Source organism: Hyla sarda, chromosome 7, assembly GCF_029499605.1.
Source record: "Hyla sarda isolate aHylSar1 chromosome 7, aHylSar1.hap1, whole genome shotgun sequence".
Classification (NCBI taxonomy): Eukaryota; Metazoa; Chordata; class Amphibia; order Anura; family Hylidae; genus Hyla; species Hyla sarda.
Window position 1 is genome coordinate 70,380,489 of NC_079195.1, and position 23,380 is coordinate 70,403,868.

The 23,380-nt window shown below is 40.4% G+C and overlaps 1 long non-coding RNA gene across 1 annotated transcript in view; it reads right to left on the minus strand.

Annotated features, from left to right (window-relative positions):
• Positions 1-731: 731 nt before the first annotated feature.
• The window catches only part of LOC130281770 (uncharacterized), a 46,961-nt gene continuing 24,312 nt past the window's right edge, over positions 732-23,380 (minus strand). The window contains exons 2-3 of the long non-coding RNA XR_008846102.1: positions 20,597-20,718; positions 732-1,045 (exon numbers count right to left, since the gene is read on the minus strand). This is a non-coding gene — a long non-coding RNA (uncharacterized LOC130281770). The remainder of the gene's footprint in view (positions 1,046-20,596; positions 20,719-23,380) is intronic.

Here is a 23,380-nt window from a genome sequence, read left to right on the forward strand (position 1 = left end):
AATAGTCCCCATAGGGGACTATTTATAGCAATCATTCGATTGCTAATACTGTTCAGTGCTATGCATAGGGCACAGCACTGATCAGTATTATCGGTCATCTTCTGCTCTGGTCTGCTCGATCGCAGACCAGAGCAGAAGACCCATGGAAGGCAGTGGAAGCAGGTGAGGGGACCTCCGGCTGCCATGCAGGATGATCGGATCGCCGCGGTAGTGCTGCTGGCGATCCGATCATACATTTTAGTGTCCGCAATGGTGCAGATGCCGTGATCTGTATTGATTCACGGCATCTGAGGGGTTAATGGCGGACATCCGCACGATCGCGGATGTCCGCCATTACGGGCGGGTCCCTGGCTGCTATCAGCAGCTGGGACCTGCCGCGCATGACGCGAGCATCGCTCCAATGCTTGTGGTTATGCATAGGACGTAAATATACATCCTGGTGCATTAAGTACCAGCTCACCAGGATGTACATTTATGTCATGCGTCGTTAAGGGGTTAAAGGAGTTATAACCTATCCACAGGATACACAATGATTCTGTGCTCACGCTAATTATTGCCAAAATGTAACCACTATTTTCTGAATTTGTAGTTAAAATTGCGCAATTTTTGTTCAAAGCCAGTATTACTGACTCAAAATTTGGCAAAATCCCACAGTAATTGGAGATTCTCCTACCCTTGGTGATGGAAAATATAGATTTTATTAAAGACAGGAGACAAACATTATGCTTAAATCTTCCCTTTACTACTTCAGCAGCAAACAAAGAGTTAAAATAAGGTTGCCAAGAAAAATATGTATGTTGAGTTCGGCCAGTAGCCAATCACAGGACAGTCCAGTGGTATCATGTCCCAACTGAATAAACCAACTCCCTCTTTTCTTTGATAAAGCTATAAGAATAAACTTGAACTAGAATGAAGAAAAATTTCTTCCAGACTGGAAAGACGAACTTGAACCGGAACATCCAAAATTTTAGAAAGAATGTCTAAACTCTGATTCTTAATTCATGTAGAATCTCAAACATATGAACCTTTCGATCAGTTGGTCAAACTGCAAGAAATAGAAAGATACAAATAAATAGGGTTGGGTAAATACAAAGGGAGGGATAAGGTTCGTCTCCTGTCTTTAATAAAATCTATATTTTCCGTCACCAAAGGTAGGAAACTCTCCAATTTTATTACAAGACAGGAGACTTCACATTATGCTTGTTTAAAGTTTCAAATTTAGATTAAAGTTAAACAGATTTGTAAATTACTTCTATTAAAAAATCGTAATCCTTTCTGTACTTATGAGCTGCTGAAGTTGAGTTGTTCTTTTCTGTCTAAGTGCTCTCTGATGACACCTGTCTCGAGAACCGCCCAGTTTAGAAGCAAATCCCCACAGCAAACCTCTTCTACTCTGTGCAGTTCCCGAGACAAGCAGAGATGTCAGCAGAGAGCACTGTTGCCAGACAGAAAACAACAACTCAACTTCAGCAGCTGATAATTATTGAAAGGATTAAGATTTTTTAATAGAAGTAATTTACAAATCTGATTAACTTTCTGGAGCCAGTTGATATAAAAAAATAGTTTTTTCCTGGAATACCCTTTTAATATAAATGTATATATTAAATAAAACATTTCAAACTAATACCATGGAACCATGTGTATCAGGTCTAAAGTAAAATGTTTTAAACGTTGACCCTGAAGACCAATTAGCAGCCTTTAAAATATCTGATAAAGAGCTTCCTACTTGACTGACTTTGGTAGACATCGCACTTCTAGTGGAATGAGCACCAAAGACAGAAACATCTATACCCGCTAAAGTCATGGTTTGTTGGATCCATCTGGCTAAAAGTGCTGAAGAAACTGGTAAGTTGGGTTTACAAAAGGAAATAAATAACTGAGAATTAGAATTAGTTCTAAAAGATGCAGTTTTTAGTTCATAAGTTTTTAAAGTATGAACTACATAAAAATTTTCCTGATGAGGAAAAGCTGGATAGAAAACTCTACCAATGTTAGTTTTTGTACGTTTGCATACCTGAAAAGTAACTCCTTGAGGAGAAAACTGTCTATGTGAGATATCTAGGGCACAAACATCTGAAAGTCTTTTAAATGAAATGAGACATAATAGCATGGTAAGTTTGAAAGATAATAATTTCAAAAGGGAGAGAATCATTATCTCCCCAAGAAACTATCAAGTCCAAAACCATGGAGTCATCCCAAGTGAAATTGTATTTGGGCAGTAGAGGTCTGCGAAATTTGATACCTTCCAAGAGTTTGCATATTAATGGATGTTTTCCTATGCATAAAGAATGTGTGGGAGCGTGATAAAAGAATATAGCAGAGCAATATACATTTATGGTTCTATAGGCTTTACCTGACTCAAAAGGAGTGAGAGAGAAAATTAACTATTTGATTTAAAGGTGCGTGTATGGGATCCAATGCCCGTTGAGTGCACCAATCGAACCAAAAACTTTCCAGGCTGAATTATAGGCTGATCTAGTACCTGGGGCCCAAGCGTCTGAGAGGATGTTTCTAGTTGATTCAGAAATTTCAAGGTCAGGTTCTGATTCCCGGAAATGAACCGGGAATAGTAGACCTGACACAATGAGTGGATGAGGTTTCCCTGATGGATCTAAAAGTATTGAGTGATGATTCGGAAGAATGTGAGGGTAGTTTATGGACATTTTCAAGACCTGAGGAAACCATGTTTGAGTTGGCCATAAAGGGGTTACCAAAATCAGAGTGGATTTCTGGATTTTGGTCAAAAGTAGTGTTCTCGATATCAGAGCAAATGGAGGGAAAGCATATAGTATTACCCTGAAATTCTGGATCCAGACGCCAACTGTAAAAATTAGGCAGTTGACGATTCAGTCTGGATGCAAAAAGATCCAAATGAATGGGACCCCATAGATGATTGAGTTGATTGAAAATGAGTGGATCTAGTTTCCAATCGCTGTAGTCTGTTAAAAAATGAGAGTTCCAGTCTGCTATGGAGTTGGATACCCCCGGAAGGTATTCTGCTTTTAATATAATATGTCTGTCCAGACAAAAATGCCAAAATTATTTTGCGATGTTTGCTAACATCTGGTGCCTCCTAACAGGTTGATATTTTGTACTGCGGATACATTGTCCATTTGAGGGCAAAGAAACCTGCTAAAAGTTCTAGACAGTTTATGTGTAAAAGGCATTCCTGTTCTGACCATTTCCCTCCTGTGGAAAGCGGGCCACATCGAGCACCCCAACCTAGGCGGCTGGCATCCGATTCTATGATCAAATCTGGAATGGGGTGAAAATTGCTTTTCCATTACAGGACTGTATATGTTGGAGCCACCAGAGGAGTTCTTCCCTGGTTTCCGAATTGTGAGTTATCTTGTCTGAATATCCTAGCCCTTCTCTTAAATGTTGAGCTTTGAGACGTTGAAGGGCTCGATAATGGAGAGGTGCAGGGAATATTGCTTGAATAGAAGAGGAAAGAAGGCCTACAATACGAGCGATAGCTCAAAGGGACACTAACTGTTTGTTTAGAACAGATCGTATTTCTCTCCAGATTAATTTTAATTGTATTGACAAGGAAACCTAGAAATTCTATCTCTTTTGAGGGTATTAAAACAGATTTTTCTCAGTTTTCAATGACACCCAGATTGGATAATAGGGCTATTGTCCATTGAGAGTGTAACTGAATGAGTGGCAATGATTCGGCCATGAGAAGAATATCATCTAAGTAGATGATTAGACAAACACCTCGAGCCCTCAGAACAGCTATTACTGGTTTTAATAATTTTGTAAAACACCATGGAGCTGAGGATAGACCGAATGGTAGACTGTCGAATTGCTATTTCTGACCTTCCCATATGAATGTATGATTGTGACTTAGGGTGCATAGGCACTGTGAGGTAGACGTCTGTGAGATCTATCTTGATCAGCCAGTCGTCTTGTAATAATAAATCTCTTAAGAGGTGTATGCCTTCCATCTTGAAATGATGGTATAGAACATAATTGTTTAATAGTCTTAGATTGATGACCTGCGTCTTTCTTTTTCACCCAAAAAAAGTTGCTGAGAAAAATTGGAGTACCGTATTTATCGGCGTATAACACGCACTTTTTAGGCTAAAATTTTTTGCCTAAAGTCTACCTGCGTGTTATACGCCGATAAGCCACTGCAGTTCAATAATTTAAAGCGGGCGCTTTAAATCAATGAACTACAGCGGCTTTGCAGGTGCAGAGACCTGCCGTCGCTGCCGGCTTCTCTGTCCCTGCCTGTCCTGGGGTCTAGAGCCCTGCTGCCGGCCCTTCTCTCCCCCTGGCTATCGGTGCCGCTTCCCGTTCTCTCCCCATGACTATCGGTGCCGGCGCCCTATTGCCGGTGCCGATAGCCAGGGGGAGAGAAGGGGCAGCGGCATCCATTGCCCGCGCCGCTGCCCTGTTGCCTCCCCATCCCCGGTTGTATAATTACCTGTTGCCGGGGTCGGGTCCGCGCTGCTTCAGGCCTCCGGTGTGCGCACTGATGTCACTCGTCATTGCGCCGCATCGTGCAGTGCATAGCAACGACGCAGGGGACGCACACCGGAGGCCTGAAGCAGCGAGGACCCGACCCTGGCAACAGGTAATTATACAACCGGGGATGGGGGAGGCAACGGGGCAGCGGCGCCGGTTATGGGTGCCACTGCCCCTTCTCTCCCCCTGGCTATCGGCGCAGATAGCCAGCGGGAGAGAAGCGGCAGCAGCAGGGCTCTAGACCCCAGGACAGGCAGGGGGAGAGAAGCGGGCAGCGACAGCCTCTTTCCCCCTGCCTTTCCTGGGGGTGTATCGGGGTATACGCATGCACACACACGCACCCTCATTTTACCAAGGATGTTTGGGTAAAAAACTTTTTTTACCCAAATATCCTTGGTAAAATGAGGGTGCGTGTTATAGGCCGGTGCGTGGTATACCCCGATAAATATGGTATTTATAGGTACCTGAAATATTGTGCCTTTGGAACATAATTCCTTGATTTCTAGATGAATCAGATCTCACTCTGTGTTGGAAAAAACTATTGGATGAGGTTCCTGAATCTGTATAGGCAGAGTTATAAACTCCATTTGGAAGCCTAGAACTGTGTTCAAAATCCATGCATCTGATGTAATCATGGACCAGGTGTCCATGTCTTAACCTTCCCCCTAGGGATATGTGAGAAGAATGTAGAAGAATTGCTTCTCTAGATCAGGTCTCGATCTAGAGAAGCCTCTCTGTCCTCTAGGCCTCCGGCCCCGCCATTTCCCAGCCCTACCAAAAACACGCCCCTGAAAAACTCTCTTAAGAGACGTTTGGGCCTTCTCCAATGATGAAAATAGCCCTACATATTTATTGATCTCCTTTATGTAGGAGTCTTCAAATAGATGGTTATCAGCAGAGGGACCAGATTCTGAATTTGCCAAGTGGACCAACTGAGGGTCTAACTTCATTAAAATGGATCTCTTCCTCTCCATACACAGTGCTGCATTGGCATTTCCAAAAAGGCATTGGGCGCGTTCAGCCATACCTTGCAAAATATGGAGGTCAATGGGATTTCCTGATGAGGAAGCTTCCTCTGTCATATCCAATACCCTGGTTAGGGGACCGAGAACATCTAAAAATGTTTCTTGAATTGATCGAAAGGATCAATCCCCTCCCTTCTTAGGGTTTTTGCCTGATTTGGTTAGATAACGGACTAGAGTCAGATCCAGAGTGTTACACAGCTTGTTGGGGAGAGTAGGCCTAGAGCATTTCAATTTGAGCATGCTATGAGCTGCCTTATCTAAAGGTTTCTTAACCTGGGAGCAAACATACTTAGAAACCTTGGGGTGAGGGACCCATTGTCCTGATCGGGGGTATTTTATATGACCAGGATCGAAGTAAGGGGTTGCCTGCCCTGTCCAATAAAAGAGGTTCAGTAGAATCCTCCTCCTCAAAGTCAAGATCTTTATCTGAGATATCCTCACATTCAGAATCTCTGTCCTAGTCAAATATAATAGCATTTTCCTCAGAAGAGGATTGCTGAGGAGACATATGGAGAGATATTGCCTTCTGTTTAGAAGAGGCTGTAGATGCCCGCTTAGATGTGGCTTCCTCGGGGGCTGAGGGGCTGTGATGCAAATTAGATGCATCTTGTTCTTTTTGATAAAGCTTTAGCATCAACCTGTCTAGACATTTTGAATTTTTTACCAATAGCGGGATCGGTAGAAATGTGGCATCTCTTTTTGAGCGGCCTTCTTTTTCTTTAAACCATCTGCCATCTGTGAAGTGGAATCATCTGCCGACGAGAATAAATCTGATGGTCAGATACAAAAACTTTTTTTTCATATGTTGTAAAGCATGTAAAACCAATAGGTTTTGCCATTGCTTTCATTAGAAAATTTTCAGTATTTCATATTGAAAAAGCCAGTCAAACAACAGCCCCCCTGTCTGCTTGGACACATACTAGTCCTGCTGTGTCCATGCATCATCTCCTACGTCATGGACACCCTTCCTTGATTGACAGCTGGGAGCGCAGGGAGTTGTAGTTTTGCTAATGCTAGGGGAGATGTGAACAGACAGCATACTGAGGGAGGGGGCGGAGACCTGCAGAGTGAGGACATGTCCCCTCCCTTTGAGAGGAATTCAGACTAGTGAGCTAAATTAAAAGTGTAATAAAAAAATAAAATAAAGGTGCTAGACACAAAAAAATTAGATGAACATGGTCAGGATTAGGTACTAAGTGATATATTAAATCTTATATCTGACGGGCACACTTAATGGGCCGAGTCCTTAAGGGGTTAAAGGAATTGTCCACAACTTTAATATTCAAGGGGTTCTCCAGAGGATATATATATATATATATATATATATATATATCACAAAAAAGGATAAAAAAAAGGATAAGTTGGCCAGCACATACTGATACCAAACTATTGCATGGATCCGGCATACAGGTGCACGCTGCTAGGCTAAATATACACAAACAGGAGAATACAGCAGCACACTGCTAGCAGATAAAACATGAAATGCTATATTGCTACAATGAAAAATGAAATATTGAGGTGCTTCACTCACCATTTGGCCAAATAGTTTGGACCATCCCACCGCGATAAGGTGACCTCATTGGGACGGACCTTACACTGTGAATGTGCCTTTGTGCAAACATTTACCAGGCTTGTAAGGTCTGAAACATCCAGCACCTAATAAGATTGGTGGGGTGCAGGAACCAACATGGAGGTAGCCACTACCCCATATGTATAACACAAAAAAGGATAAGTTGGCCAGCACATACTGATACCAAACAATTGCATGGACCCAGCATACAGGTGCACGCTGCTAGGCTAAATATACACAAACAGGAGAATACAGCAGCACACTGCTAGCACAAAGATACAGATAAAACATGAAATGTTATATTGCTACAATGGGGATTTGCTCCTGCTCTGGACAATTCCTGTCATGGACAGAGGTGTCAGCAGAGAGCACTGTGGTCAGACTGGAAAGAACTACACAACTTCCTCTGTAGTATACAGCAGCTGATAAGTACTGGAAGGATTATTATTATTTTTTTAAATAGAAGTGATTTACAAATATGTATAACTTTCCGGCACCAGTTGCTTAAAAAAAAGTGTTTTCCACTGGAATATCCCTTTAATACTGATGGTCAGGAATGGGATAGTCTATAATTATTTCATTGCTAGAGGTTTGACACCTTGCTAAGGACCCCCCAACTTGTTTACCTATGCACAGCGCCATACATATGATGGCATCTGCTGCTTCATCTCATTCAAATAAATGGGACTGTGGTGCAGTACCCGGCACTGCCTCAACAGTACATGCAGCGCTGTGGCTTGGTAAACAATAAAGGGTATGTGATGTGGCAGAGTTGGAACCCAATAAATCATATGGTCTATTGCAAAGTTTCCCAACCAGGATGCCTCCAGCTATTGTAAAACTACAACTCCCAGCATGCCCAGACAGCAGAAAGCTGAAGGTACCCTGGTTAAGCAGCACTGGTCTATTGTAAGGATAGGTCATCTAAAGACCCTGATACTTCAGATGTCTGGTGGGGCATGTCGTCCTTCTGATCAGCCATGCTCCTTCCTGGGTCATTCAAGTTAAGGTAGTTTAGAGATGTACGTACCAACATCAAAATGTCACAATAAAAATCCTATTTTGTTAAATATTCCTGGTGACGATTATGATTGATTCGTCCCAGCTTCTTTTCCTAGTAATAAAATGTAATATACTGCCATAAATTACGCCAGACAAGCGGAGATTAAATGCACCTTCTGGTTCTCTGTGTATTTCTTACACAAAACCTGCACTAATAATACCCATACATTTACCCACTAAAAGCATTACAACCGACGTAAATGCAAAATCCCCCCCCCCACCCCCCCCACCCCAAAAAAAACATATAAAACCCTAAGATTTCCTAAAATACACCCAGCTCCCGCTCACTACACGTTAACACGGCTCCTGATTTCCCTTTGTCTATTGTCTGTTCTGCAGTGTACAGGTCCCATAATGTTAAATGGCTTTTTATCGGCATTAGCCTTTAAACATTGTATAATAATGTGAAAATGATTAATGTTTAGTTTTCTTTGTGCAGAGGTGATTTGCTAATGCCATGTGCTGCTGCTTCTCTTACTTAGAGGGACATTGCAATTTTCTTTAGACAGAGCAAATTAGTGGTGAAAATGAATGATTAATTGCACCTCTTGTTCCAGATGCCATGTTTTCAGGAAACCACTAGGGGGAAGCCCCCTCTTGTCTAGGCAACGAGTTATGGGGGAAGTAATCGCAAAAAAAATGCTTGTGTTCCACCTAGAAATATGGATTGCCTGTGTTCAGAGACATTTTATGTCACTGCTGCTGTTTTGCTGCATGCTTTCCTGGTATGTGGTAATATTATAAAAAATTTACAAAATAACAATAATAATAATAATATGATTATACACATGTTTTTTTATTCTTATTATTCTTGTTATTATTATAATTATTAATAATAATAATACTAAATAATAATATTATTGTATACATATATTGTTATTGTTCTTCTTATAATTCATAATAATACAAGAATATTAAGAATATTTGATTATTATTATGAATACTAATAATAATACTAGGAAGAATAAAAATATATGTATATAATGATATTATTATTATTTTGAATAATAACAATGATAATAATTATTATTATTAATAATAATACTAAGAAATATATGTATATATACACACATATACAAGTACTGATAGGTTAAAAAAATTTATATAATTATATTTAAAAAATTTATAATTGTATCATTTGTATTATTATAAATTATCCACATTACATTTGGAAAGTTTTAAGACTGCATTTTGTTATGCTGTGGTCTGGTGCTAAAGTTTTTAAAAATCAAGTTAAGTTTTTCCCCCATTTTGCACATACTGTAATACTTCATAATGAGAATGGTAAATAATTTTTTTTTAAATGTATTTATTGAAAAGGAAAATCTTAAATTTTGTATTGACATAAGAATTCAGACCCTTTACTCACAACTTAACAACAAAAGTTCAACACCCTCCACCTGTGCGTGGGCTGGCCCGGCAGCGTCTCCAGCGTCTCCAGTCATTCCAGGAGAATCCGGCAAAAGATGATGGAGGATGCAGTAAAATACAGAAATTTAGGTGCACTACTGTGGTAGATGTATACAATGACATTGGCTATCCCTCAACACTGATGTTAAAATTGAGACATTCGCCAGTGTATCCTTATATGAAGGACACACCAGAGCCCGGGCTTGTAGCCTCTCTCCCCCCTTCCATTGTATGTGTGCTTAGTCACGCTGGAGGGAACTGGGAGCAGGCTACATGTCGACCTAGTGCTGCTGTAATTGCCCACTGGCCCCTGGTTTTTGCTTATTACGCACAGGTAGGTTAGCGTTAGGTCCCGTGCCATCTGAGAAACCTTGGCGTTGGTGTGCGGGCTCTGGTGTGTCCTTCATATAAGGATACACTGGCGAATGTCTCAATTTTAACATCAGTGTTGAGGGATTAGCCAATGACATTGTATACATCTACCACAGTAGTGCACCTACATTTCTGTATTGTATTATTCTAATTGTTACACATCCACACCGTTTATCTGGTGTAGGATTCTATTGTGGCACTTGTAGTCCGCTGCAGGCATCCTCCATTGTATGCATTTTTATGCTGGGGATCGCCCCTAGCAACGGACTACAAGGGCAGGATCTGCTCCCCCAGTATATATGCACAACTGCATTTGGGGTTGAGCACCTCCAGCCATTTGAGACCACGTTTTTTGTTGTAGGATGCAGTAAAACATGAGTACTTTTTTGTATCAACAACAGTATATGGAACATCAAGGCAGACAGGTTTTGGATCCAGTTGAACGATTTGTCATGCCTTGTCATGTAGGATGGGAAAGGTTGGTAGAAGCCATTTTCAGTTCAGAGATGTTCAATTGAGTTTAAGTTAGGGTTCTGGCAGGGCCAGTCAAGAACCTCCACATAGTTGTACCATAGCCGTTCTTGTGTTATCTTGGCTTTGTGCTAAGGGTCATTGTCTTGTTGGGAGATAAACCTTCGGCCCAGTCTGAGGTGCAGAGCACTCTGGATCAGCCTTTCATTAGGAATATCTCTGTACTTTGCTTCATTCAGCTTTCCTCAATCCTGACTAGTCTTCCTGTTCCAGCCTCTGAACCCCCCCCCCCTCTGCATGACACTACCACTACCATGAGCAGTGCCTGGTTTCCCCCAGACATGACGCTTAGATTCGAGGCCAAAATGTTCAATCTTGGTTTCATCGGACCAGGGAATCTTATTTCTGACAGTCTGAGAGTCCTTGAGGTATTTTTTTTTTTTTCAAACTCCAGACTGGCTTTTATGGATCCTTTACTGAGGAGCAGCTTCTTTCTGGCCATAAAGTCTAGATTGATGGACGCTGCAGGGATGGTTGACCTTCTGGAAGTGTCTCCATTCTGCACACATGATCTTTGGATTGGATTTTTAGTTACCTCTCTTACCAAGACACTTCTTCCCCCTATTTAGTTTGGTGGGGCGACCAGCATTAGGAGTCCTGGTTGTTCCAAACTTCCTCCATTTAGGAATGATGGAGGCCATTGTTTCCTTGGAAACTTTCAGTGCAGTAGACACTTTTTTGAACATTTCTAGATCTCTAGATCTGTGCCTCCTCCAAGTGTCATAGCAAAGGGTTTGAATACTGAATACTCTCCATGCTTAATTTAATTTTTTCCTGTTTTATAAATTAGCAAAAAATTTCAACAATTCTAATTTCACCTTCTGATTGAGTACAGAATGGAAGAAAGCCTGTTTTTTTTCAACCAAGGCCTCAACATGCAATTCACATTAGATCCTCGAAAGAAAGGGGCAAAACTCAATGGAAAGTAGAGGCTGCAGTTACATCCGGGCCCTTCTTCCATATTAAAAGATGTCGATATTTTACATGACACATGGTTGGTGGGGGCACATTTGGCAGCTTTAAGATACATGTCTGTTAGATGGTGATATTACTGACTATATTTGCTGTACTTGTTTCCAAGGGGAGAAAATCATCTGATAGAGCATACTACAATTATTATTTTTTTTTTGTATTGGCATCCGAACAAAACTGATTAAAATTGGTAGCATGCAAAGGTACAGTGGAGCTCCACAGAAGAGTATGAAGCTATAACACAGCCATGTTCGTGAGTCTTAGCCCTGGGCTACTTGTCTATACACTTGGGATTGTCACTTGCCTGTGTTTGATTTAACCATGTCACACACCAGGGCATATGTGTACACATTAGTGGTTATAATTTCAACTTAGATTTGAAAAGATCTGTGGTTTAACCCTATTTGCTGTGTACACAAAGGGACAACAAAGCAGTGGGAGCTTTTTGAGGATGATGTTCACTTAGCATCCGGTATCTGGCCAGCTAGTTATTGGGTAGCTGTTTCTGAGGCTATACTTAGGTATATACCGTAACAGCTGCCTCTGTATTTAGTCATATACTGTAAAAGTACACAATATATTGTAATATGTATAAAAATAATTAACTAAATAAAAGTCACAATAAGATATTAATAGATTTCATACTTTATATATTAATAGATTTCGTACTTGTATATTGTATTTATTTCAATATCTTGTGGAATAAATATAACCCAAAACAAGTTTGAAAAAATTCTTCTGCAACATAAATAAATATAATTTATATATATATATATATATATATATATATATATATATATATATATATTGTATATTCTAAACTGTTCAAAATTCTGATATGAATTAAAGTTTAGGGTAACTATTCAGGATAAGCTTTTCTTTGTATGTACATGAGGTGAGGAGTGACACTATGTCTGGCCATTATATAACATGTATTTGGCATTTATATAATTTTTTTCCTCTAAAGGCTCCAGCTATAATTTTGAATTGTCCTTGAGCCTAGCCTTTGTGAGGTATCCCATGCACTACACACACACACACACACACACACAGAAGTTCTGATATGTTTCTATACTAACTTCAAGAAGCAGCAGCATGGAGGATAGTATAGAACAATATTGAGCAGTCCAAGCTGTGAATCAATCCCTGGGGTGAAATCTAATCTTCACAGTCATGTGTAGTCTCTTTGCAGTATCCCTGTGTCTTTCTCTTTACTTCAGTGTCTATACTTGCTCCCATCACCTTCCATGCCTTCCACTGTCTATAAATTTGTATGGAAAACATGTAGCCTCCATTTTTGGGGGCTACATAAAATGCTAATGTTCAATTTATAAACCAGCTGTTTTTGGGGTAGTAAAAGGGCCAAAAATGTTCTTATAAATGTTTTCCCCTCAGGAACAGCACTTAATTTTTTAGTTGTGATACTGTATAAATTGATGTAAAATGAAACTACATTTGAGCTCACAGGATATGCAAAGTAGTTCGCTTCTAACAGGAGCTTGTTTTGTGAAGCTCCCTATTGGTGGTAGCATAGTTAAGGCTTGATTCTTTTAACCCCTTAAGGACTCAGCCCATTTTGGCCTTAAGGACTCAGACAATTTAATTTTTACGTTTTCATTTTTTCCTCCTTGCCTTCTAAAAATCATAACTCTTTTATATTTTCATCCACAGACTAGTATGAGGGTTTCTTTTTTGCGTGACCAGTTGTCCTTGGTAATGACATAACTCATTATATCATAAAATGTATGGTGCAACCAAAAAACACTATTTTTGTGGGGAAATTAAAAAGAAAAACGCAATTTTGCAAATTTTGGAAGGTTTCGTTTTAACGCCGTACAATTTACGGTAAAAATGACATGTGTTCTTTATTCTGAGGGTCAATACGATAAAAATGATACCCAATATTACGTACTTTTATATTATTGTTGTGCTTAAAAAAAATCACAAACTTTTTAACCAAATTAGTACGTTTATAATCCCTTTATTTTGATGACCTCTAACTTTTTTATTTTTCCGTATAAGCGGCGGTGTGAGGGCTCATTTTTTGCGCCATGATCTGTAATTTTTTTAAACCACATTTACATATAAAAAACTTTTAAGAAATTTTTTATAATTTTTTTTTAAAATGTATTAAAAAAGTAGCTTTTACTTTTACTTTTACATTTTACTTTTACATTTTTTTACATTTTTTTTTACACTTGAATAGTCCCCATAGGGGACTATTCATAGCAATACCATGATTGCTAATACTGATCTGTTCTATGTATAGGACATAGAACAGATCAGTGTTATCGGTCATCTTCTGTTCTGGTCTGCTCGATCTCAGACCAGAGCAGAAGACGCCGGGAGCCGGACGGAGGAAGGTGAGGGGACCTCCGTGCGGGTTTTGAATGATCGGATCCCCGCAGCAGCGCTGCCGGCGATCCGATCATTCATTGAAATCGCCACTGCCGCAGATGCCGGGATCTGTATTGATCCCGGCACCTGAGGGTTTAATGGCGGACGCGCATGACATGTGCATCGCTGCGATGCCCGCGGTTATGCACAGGACGTAAATGTACGTCCTGGTGCGTTAAGTACCACCTCACCAGGACGTACATTTACGTCCTGCGTCCTTAAGGGGTTAAAGTGTCCCTGTCATTATAGGAATTGGGGGGCGGGGGATCAGCATTTAAAAAATCATAACTCTTTAAATTTTGCACCTAAAAATCCATATGATTGCTTATTTTTTGCGCCACCAATTCTACTTTGTAATGACGTCAGTCATTTTGCCCATAAATCTACGGTGAAACAGAAAAAAAAATCATTGTGAGACAAAATTGAAAAAAAAACACTGTTTTGTAATTTTTGGGGGCTTCCGTTTCTACATAGTAAATTTTTTGATAAAAATGACACCTTATCTTTATTCTGTAGGTTCATACGATTAAAATGAAACCCTACTTATATAGATTTGATTTTGTCGTACGTCTGGAAAAATTCATAACTTCATGTAGGAAAATTTATACGTTTAAAATGGTGATCTTCTGACCCCTATAACTTTTTTATTTTTCCGCGTATGGGGCGGTATGAGGGCTCATTTTTTGCGACGTGATCTGACGTTTTTAACGGTACAATTTTTGCATTGATAGGACTTATTAGGATATAAAATGCACTATTTTGGACTTTGGAATGTTTTTTTGCGCGTACGCCATTGACCGTGCGGTTTAATTAACAATATATTTTTATAATTTGGACATTTCTGCACACGGCGATACTATATATGTTTATTTTTATTTTTATTTGCACTGTTTTTTTATGGGAAAAGGGGGGTGATTCAAACTTTTAATAGGGGAGGGGTTAAATGATCTTTATTCACTTTTTTTTTGCAGTGTTATAGCTCCCATAGGGACCTCTAACACTGCACACACTGATCAATGCCGCACGCTATTAGCCACTGGTCCCGGCCGTTGTTAGATCGGGAGCGGACACATGACGTTCCAGTACGTCATGTGTCCTTAAGGGGTTAAATCCCTAGTCCTGTTCTAAGTCTTCTTAACAGAAACCAAAGATATGTGACCAAAGTTGCTTTTCAACTCGAAAAGTAAATTGCGTTTGGTGCAAAACACTTTAGTATACCTCCTATCAAATAAATGCACCAGACGTGAAAATATAAATAAAATAACAAGCTTTATTAAACATTGATAATAATAAAAATAAAAAACATAAATAATGAGAATCAGCAATAGCCAGAAAAATGTGTAGTGATCTAATAAGGACTATTCTCTTAAAGGTTTGCCATTACCAATTAAACATATACTGCAGAACAGCACTGCGACATTAGGCACACATAGAAAAGGCAAACAAAAAATATAAATGATAATAAGAGAAGAGAGACAATGTGTACAGGTGATCTATTGGTGCACTGTGGGAGCCTGAAAAACCTAGAGAAAAAAGTGTGTTGGTATGAGACCTGAAAAGATTAACAAGTACATCAACAGCAACATCACTGCACTAGGAAAATACGCCAGCCCTCGGAAGGGAAGAGAGGATAAACACGCTGCCACAGTGCATCCAGAGTCACCACGTTATACTCACATCTGAGATCACACACAACCCCTACGCCGTTTCGCTACCCGCTTCGTCAGGGAGTATTGCTGATTCACATTATTTATGTTTTTTATTTTTATTATTTTCAATGTTTAATAAAGCTTGTTATTTTATTTATATTTTCACGTCTGGTGCATTTATTTGATAGGAGGTCTTCTTAACAGAGTCAAGCATTGACTTGAAGGTATGCTACCTCCATAAGACGACATCGGAAAGCAGGCCTTTTTTGGAAGGGAATGACTTCTCACCAAAATTCTCACTAGAGTGCAAATGACCTTTAAGTCTCCACTTGACTTTAGCGCCCTCCTCAAGGAGAATCATTTCCACTTTTGTTCCATATGAACTGACAGAGTTTCCAATTGAATTCAATACAATAAAAAAAAAAAAAAAACTAAAATACAGTGTGAATATTGCTTAACATTGGCTAGAAAAATTGATTTAGGGTCTGCCAGATACAACAGGTTAGATTATCCTTTTCCTGAAAAAAAGTTCTTCAACCAAAAATCCGAAGCCTATGGGAGGACTATAGTTCCCAATAGACATTAGACTACCAGTAAACAAATAATGTTTCTGCAGCAAGAACAATTTTTAAACAATTCTTTTAGAGCAGATGATAGATAAATGTCTGCTGAACCTGACACTGCTTCTCTTTGAGGGAAAAATTCCATCCTGACCATTTTTCAACCAATATAGACTTAAATTGTTGGAAGGATAGCAAATAAATCTAAATCCAATGGCCTTTTTTTTACTTTCTTCAGCAGAGTGCATTAAGGAAGAGTATAAAATGATAATGCTATTGTGACGTTATGTATTCATGGTAATATAGGGTGAAACAAGACAAAGGCCTCCATGACCCTGACCTGGGATGTCAAGTAGGCGAGATGACTTGAATAGCTGCTGAGATAAAGTATTTGTTACAAGAGCTGTAAATCTTTATAAGTGTCCAATCCTTCTTGTTCGGAGGAAGCCCCCTATAGTGATCAGCTCTCCAACTGGCTGACCACAGAAGGTTATTAAGGCACCTATGTCATCCATTACAAGACCAATGAATTTTCTATTTTACAATTTGACCTCCAGACAAAACAAAAATAAATAACGATCATAACGATAATAATAATCATCATCATAATAAAAAAAAATACATAGCATTTAGTCAGGGAATTTAAGAATTTTTTGGATAAAATTTTTGTATTTTTTTACTTTCAATATAAAGACATCAAAACTCTAAATTGTGTCTTCTTAAAGGGCAGCGGCAACCAAACGGGCAACGTCACATGCTTTGTCACCAGGTTACAACTGTTTTCACTCCTGGAATTTGTGACTGACCTAACAAAATAGGACTGTAAGTCAAATCCGAATGATTGCCATGTAATTGCTTAGATTCTGTTGTAGTAATAGAAAGGAAATAAAATGCATAAATATATACCTACAGTGAATGTATGTTGGGCCAACATATCATGTTCTTCTTATTCTAGGATTCCTAAGGAGGATGTGAAAGGTGATAGTGATTAGTCCAATCATCAACAGTGAAGGAAGTAGTTTATGAAGTTACTTGTCAACACATCTTCTGCAAGGATATATTGACCTCTAAATGCAGAACATGTAGTGTTTAACAACTTTTTATAGTTTATTCAACACTCAAAATTTTTTTTCTGAATAAGTTGTAAATTTAGTACCGTATTTTTCGCCGTATAAGATGCACTTTTTCTTCCCCAAAACTGGAAGGAAAAAGTCGGTGCGTCTTATACGGCGAATACACCCTTATCGCGGCGGTCCCTGCGGCCATCAACGGCCGGGACCCGCGGCTAATAACAGCCCGACTGAATAGCCGGGTTAGTGCTTACAGGACATCGGGAGGGACCTTACCTGCCTCCTCGGTGTCTTCTCCGTTCAGGGATCCGCCGGATTGGCCGGCGCTCTCCTTCCTCGTCATCACGTTGTCGCGTACGTGCGTCGGCGTGCGTAACGACGTGATGACGGAGAGCAAGGATACCCGGCCGGCAGCAGAGATGTTCAGCAGCAGGCCGGCAGCATAGCGACGGGGACACGGCGACAGCGATGGAGCGACATCCAGGGCAGCGGTGACGGGTCCGGAGCGGCGGGGACACGTGAGTATTACCTTCTATGCAGTGGTCTTTAACCTGCGGACCTCCAGATGTTGCAAAACTACAACTCCCAGCATGCCCGGACAGCCAATGGCTGTCCGGGCATGCTGGGAGTTGTAGTTTTGCAACATCTGGAGGTCCGCAGGTTGAAGACCACTATTGGGTTCAAAAGCTTTAATTTTTTAGATTTTGCACCTAAAAATAGGGTGCGTCTTATACGCCGGTGCGTCCTATAGGGCGAAAAATACGGTACATCTTTATAGCAATTGTCACTATTTTTTGTTTTTGATGCAGAGCACCAAATTCCCTACATTGACATAGATTTAGAAGGCCATGTTCACATCACAATTGTGCTCTTTGTGGCATGTATATGTTGACAACGCAATGGCCCTACTTTGATGGCCTGAACACAGTCAACTAATGACTATGTTCAGGTCATTTTCCACATGTAAATGGCGTATTTACCAAAAGGCCAACAAGGCACTGGCCTAGGGTGGCAGTTTAAGGAGGACGTCAGAAATGTTGCCACATGATACACCACTGCCTGCCTCCCTTATACTGGTGCTACAAGCAGTAACTCAGGGACACACTTAAAGGGGTACTCTGGTGGAAAACTTTTTTTGTTAAATGAACTGATGCAGGAAAGTTAAACAGATTTTTTAATGACTTCTATTAAAAAATCTTTACCTTTCCAGTACTTTTTAGCAGCTGTATGCTACAGAGGAAATTCTATTCTTTTTTAATTTCTTTTTTGTCTTGTCCACAGTGCTCTCTGCTGACACCTCTGTCCGTGTCAGGAACTATCCAGAGCAGCATAGGTTTGCTATGGGAAATTTCTCCTCCTCTGGACAGTTCCTGATAGGGGGCTACAGAAGAAAAAAAAAAGAACCATTGGAGTAACTACTGTATAACAAGACTAGAACATGGGACTGGAAGCACAAAAACAAAAATATGGGACATTATGCTATAATCCACAGAAATGAACAAGCCAGAGATTTTAAAAGAGAAACAAATCAACCAGGAACTCCAACTGGGAGTAAATTTCCAACTGGGAGTCACGATTAGCCAATCTAGAGTAATGGGTCATCTATGAGACAGTTGCATAGCAACTTTCCCAAACAAAAAAAAAAATCGACAGGAGAGGACAGGATAGCAGAATAATTGCTGTTAATAGTAACAAATTGACAGTAATGTGAAATATTTCTGTATCGATGATTGGTTTATTTTGACTTATTTCGTTATGAAATGTGTGACTAATATGGTGGTATGAACCCAGTGTTTCCCTGTACATTGCGCGCATATTTTGTCTGAAGGTGACAAATGACAATTTGACATCTTTTAACCAAGAGAGTACATGATGACCTTTTTCTTTTTCCAATTATATTCAGGTCAAAGATGAATGACCTGGGCTGTCTCCAGTGGCATTCTGCTGCACAAATCCACAAGACAACAACATGAGATGAAACCCAATAAATAATTTGACAAAATGCGATCAATGGTTTATGAGACAATTCATTAGCTCCCAATTGTTATTCAAGAAAAAATATTTTAAAACGGAAATCACATTACTGAAGTACTGTGGTAGATCACAAGGCTTAACAAATGCATGGGCCGGCTACATGAAGGTTGTAATTTGGTTTAATTTGTCATCTGAGGTTGTGTTTACCTAATTTTAAGGCCTTTAGAGGACCAGATAATTTTTTTATTATGTACTAATATAAGAAAAAATCATAAAATTCAAAGAAAATGTACATTCTTCTTCTCATTGGGGTATGTTTGCAATACGGAAATTCAGTGAAGAAGTTCCTTTTTAAAATTCTACAGATGATCTGTGATCTTCTTGCACGAATTTTCTTGTGGAAATTCTACATGGACTTTCTGTAGTGTGAACGGGCTCTTACTGTATATACTGCACGTGCACTGCTTGTCAAGTATGTTATCAGCTATAATTAGAGCCACATGTCCACATTATTTCTGGAAACCCATCTCATTCGAAAGACAGTCCATAATGGACTTTGTCAAGAGAGCGTCCATTTAAATAAAGAAATTAAATGTTAAAGGGGTACTCCGAAGCTAAGACATCTTATCCCCTATCCAAAGGATAGGGATAAGATGCCTGATCACGGGGGGTCCCGCCGCTGGGGACCCCCGTGATCTTGCACGCAGCACCCCTTTACAATCAGTCCCCGGAGCATGTTCGCTCCGGGTCTGATTACTGGCGATCATGGGAGCCGGAGCATTGTGACGTCACGGCCCCACCCCCGTGTGACATCACATTCCGCCCCTCAATGCAAGCCTATGGGAGGGAGCATGACCGCAGAGCATTGTGACGTCATGGCCCCACCCCGTGTGACATCATGCTCCGCCCCCTCAATACAAGCCTATGAGAGGGGGCGTGACCGTGGTCACGTCCCCTCCCATAGCCTTGCATTGAGGGGGTGGAACGTGACGTCACACGGGGCGGGGCCTTGACGTCACAATGCTCCGGCCCCCGTGATCGCCAGTAATCAGACCCGGAGCGAACATGCTCCGGGGACTGATTGTAACGGGGTGCTGCGTGCAAGATCACGGGGGTCCCCAGCGGCGGGACCCCCGCGATCAGGCATCTTATCCCCTATGCTTTGGATAGGGGATAAGATGTCTTAGCGCCAGAGTACCCCTTTAAATCTGGCAGAGTTTCTCTTCCACCTCCTCAATGAACCACCCCCCAATGTTTCACCACACACAGTGGCTTTATCAAGCGCAAATGGATAAACCAGCGGGTTGAGGTTTTTAATTTAAAGGAACACAATAAAAGTTATGTTTTTATCATGATTTAGTGGGTGGGAAATCGAGGTTACTAGTGATCACATAGTAATCAGTTTTATAGAACTGCAATACCACACACAACCTATGTGATCAGTGTGGCACTATTTTGAGGAAATAAACAGCAACATGTGGTGTAACCTCCATAATCTACAGTATTTCACAAGTCATCTCAGATGCAGTACCTGCAAACATGTTTCCACCATGCGACACCACTGGCCCTGAATTGATGTAGCCTACGTCTTATCCTTGCGGATTTGCACACAGGTCCTGTGGTTTGTTTCATTCCAATGCGATATTGGAACTGCTGAAGCAGCAGGAAAGTGAGACATAAGATTTTGGAATAAAGAATTGTTATTGCAGGTGTATGAGAGTGTTGCATGATGGCTGATTTGGTCATATTGCATATATACAATGGATTTTTGTAGAAGAGAAAACTCTTCATAAGGATAATACAACAGAAGCTTCAGGAGAAGGATAAAAGTGAACAAATGTCTCCGCGCTTGTAGGTGCATTTAAATAATCTCTTATTTTGCCATTTTATTCATTCATGAAGAAAGCAGAATTGCAGACCCTGCATTTATAACTCCAAAGTAGGCAATGACTAATCTGATTTCCCTCCTTGCTTTAATATTTAATCCTTAATCCATATTTAATAAACAAACTTGAAGAAAATGGCCAATTTCAGATGTTATTTCAGCATCCCACAATGCATTGGACCAAACCTAATTCAATGACAGGAAATAAAATTTCGTCTTCAGGAGCATGGACAGCACTATTTTGCGTAATGCACATTTAACAGGTTTCCTTTTGCACCTTAATATTAGAATGCAAATTTATTACAGAGGCAAGAAATGATATGTAACGTTAGTACAATGCCTTGAATTCTATATACTACAGCCCCAGAAGTCTAGCTCTTCAGTTTAGCGTTGCAATCGTATTCCAACACACAGGATACATTGGCTACACCTGATGAAGGGGCAACTAAGATGGTCTGGAACCTCAGGCTTGTGACCACTATGAATCTTAATATTTATTGTATAGCATTATCGTGTATGGACCTTTTGTTTGTCACTGTATAGCAGCATTTACTTATTGTTTATTTATATAGTTATGGTTTGGCACTGCTACGAAATAGTATTCTATTATTTTTATCCATAAAAGAGAAAGTAGCGGAGCAACTCACCCGGTGGTAGCGGAGTCAGTTCAAATAATGGACATCGCGGTCAGGCAAAGATGCAGCGGGAGGCGGAAGATGTAACGCGGGGAAGTCAGGCGTTGGGCCACAGCCGTATCGCACCCACTGGTGCTTCATCAGGCCCCTGCGACAGCAGGGGCCTGATGAAGCACCAGTGGGTGCGATATGGCTGTGGCCCAACGCCTGACTTCCCCGCGTTACATCTTCCACCTCCCGCTGCATCTTCGCCTGACTTCCCCCTGTTGCATCTTCCGCCTCTCACTTAATCTTGGCCTGATCGCGATGTCCATTATTTGAACTGACTCCGCTACCACAGGGTGAGTTGCTCCGCTACTTTCTCTTTTAAGGATATTGATTACACTTGCATTTTCAGCATGTAGCACCACCCATAGGAAAGCAGACACCTGCCACACCAAGTTATATACTAAGAGGGATTAAGCTGTCAGGTATACAGAACTGTGCCGGATCTGTGTTTTCTCTTGTGTTTCTATTCTATTATTTTTGTTTGCATTTCTGTAGTGTATCATAATGGCAGCACTGTACAACACTGTTATTTAGGCAGTTGTACGGAGGTTTCTTTTGGCCACGGTATGGCACTGGTATTTGTGCATACTGGATACAGTATGATGCTTTCCCATAAAAAGGGTGGATACTCTATAGAATAAATTCCAAAACAGAATAAACTCTATGGCTTTAAGTTATGAGTTAACACATAATGATGCACTTTGGTTAGTCTTTTTAGGCAAAAACCAGGAGTGGTACCAACACAGTAAAAATGTTTCCATTACTGTTTTCTCTGTTTCAGTTCCCCTCCTGGTTTTGGCTAGAATATTGACTAATTACTGTGTGAGAAGCCAGCTTTAAGTTGTAAAAAAAATGGCTGTGTAACATTGGAGACTGACATGTCCATGTAAGATGATAGTAGTCATTGGATTCATCTATGTGATAAGAGATAAGTAAAGCTCCAGATATGAGTGTCAGGAGGATTTACTCAATTCACTGTTAGTGGTAAAGACTTTATTTAGCAGTGCTGCTTAGCTAAGCTGGGTGCTCTGTATGTGGTCCAGAAATTGTGACCTCAATCATTACTGCTAAGTGTACAAAAGTGGGGACTCATGTCTTTTGAGATGAGTCCCTGCCTTTGTCCAAATCTGAATGGGCTGTAGAATATTTTTTTTTTTTTTTGGGGGGGGGGGGGGGATATTAGAGCAAAGTAGGTTTGAAATGTTTACACAAGACCAGTTCCTCATCTGTCGCAAATTGTCTTATCTTTGCATAGGTGCTGAACGGTAGCTGAATGCATAGACCCTCCTGTACATGCATGTGAGCTGGGCATGTTAAGTTACTGTGGTTGCCTGGCCAAATCATGTGACTGCTGCCATTGTCTATTGCAGGGTCTTAGAGAGTGGCAGTTTCCAATGTTTACACAACACATACATGGGCAGCCCTTGATCTTTATTTATCACAAATAAACTCTGACTGAGTCTAGCTGAAGCTGGGTCTGTATTCTAAAGTGTTGTATTATTAAGTGTTACATTTGAGAAGTTTAAAAAGCAGGAGTTGTAAGCAGGACCCACTGTAACTGTAAGTATTACACTCCCTTGATAAAAGTAGTTTTTCTTAATAGTTAATAACAGCTGTTTGTCACCAAGCATATGGACAGCAGGATTGGAGGTTTTCTTCAGTGCACATTGTGCCACATGTATACATCTCTGGAGCAGCAGCTTCAGGGTGAATACCGCTGTGACAAATGTGAGCATGTTGCCCACCT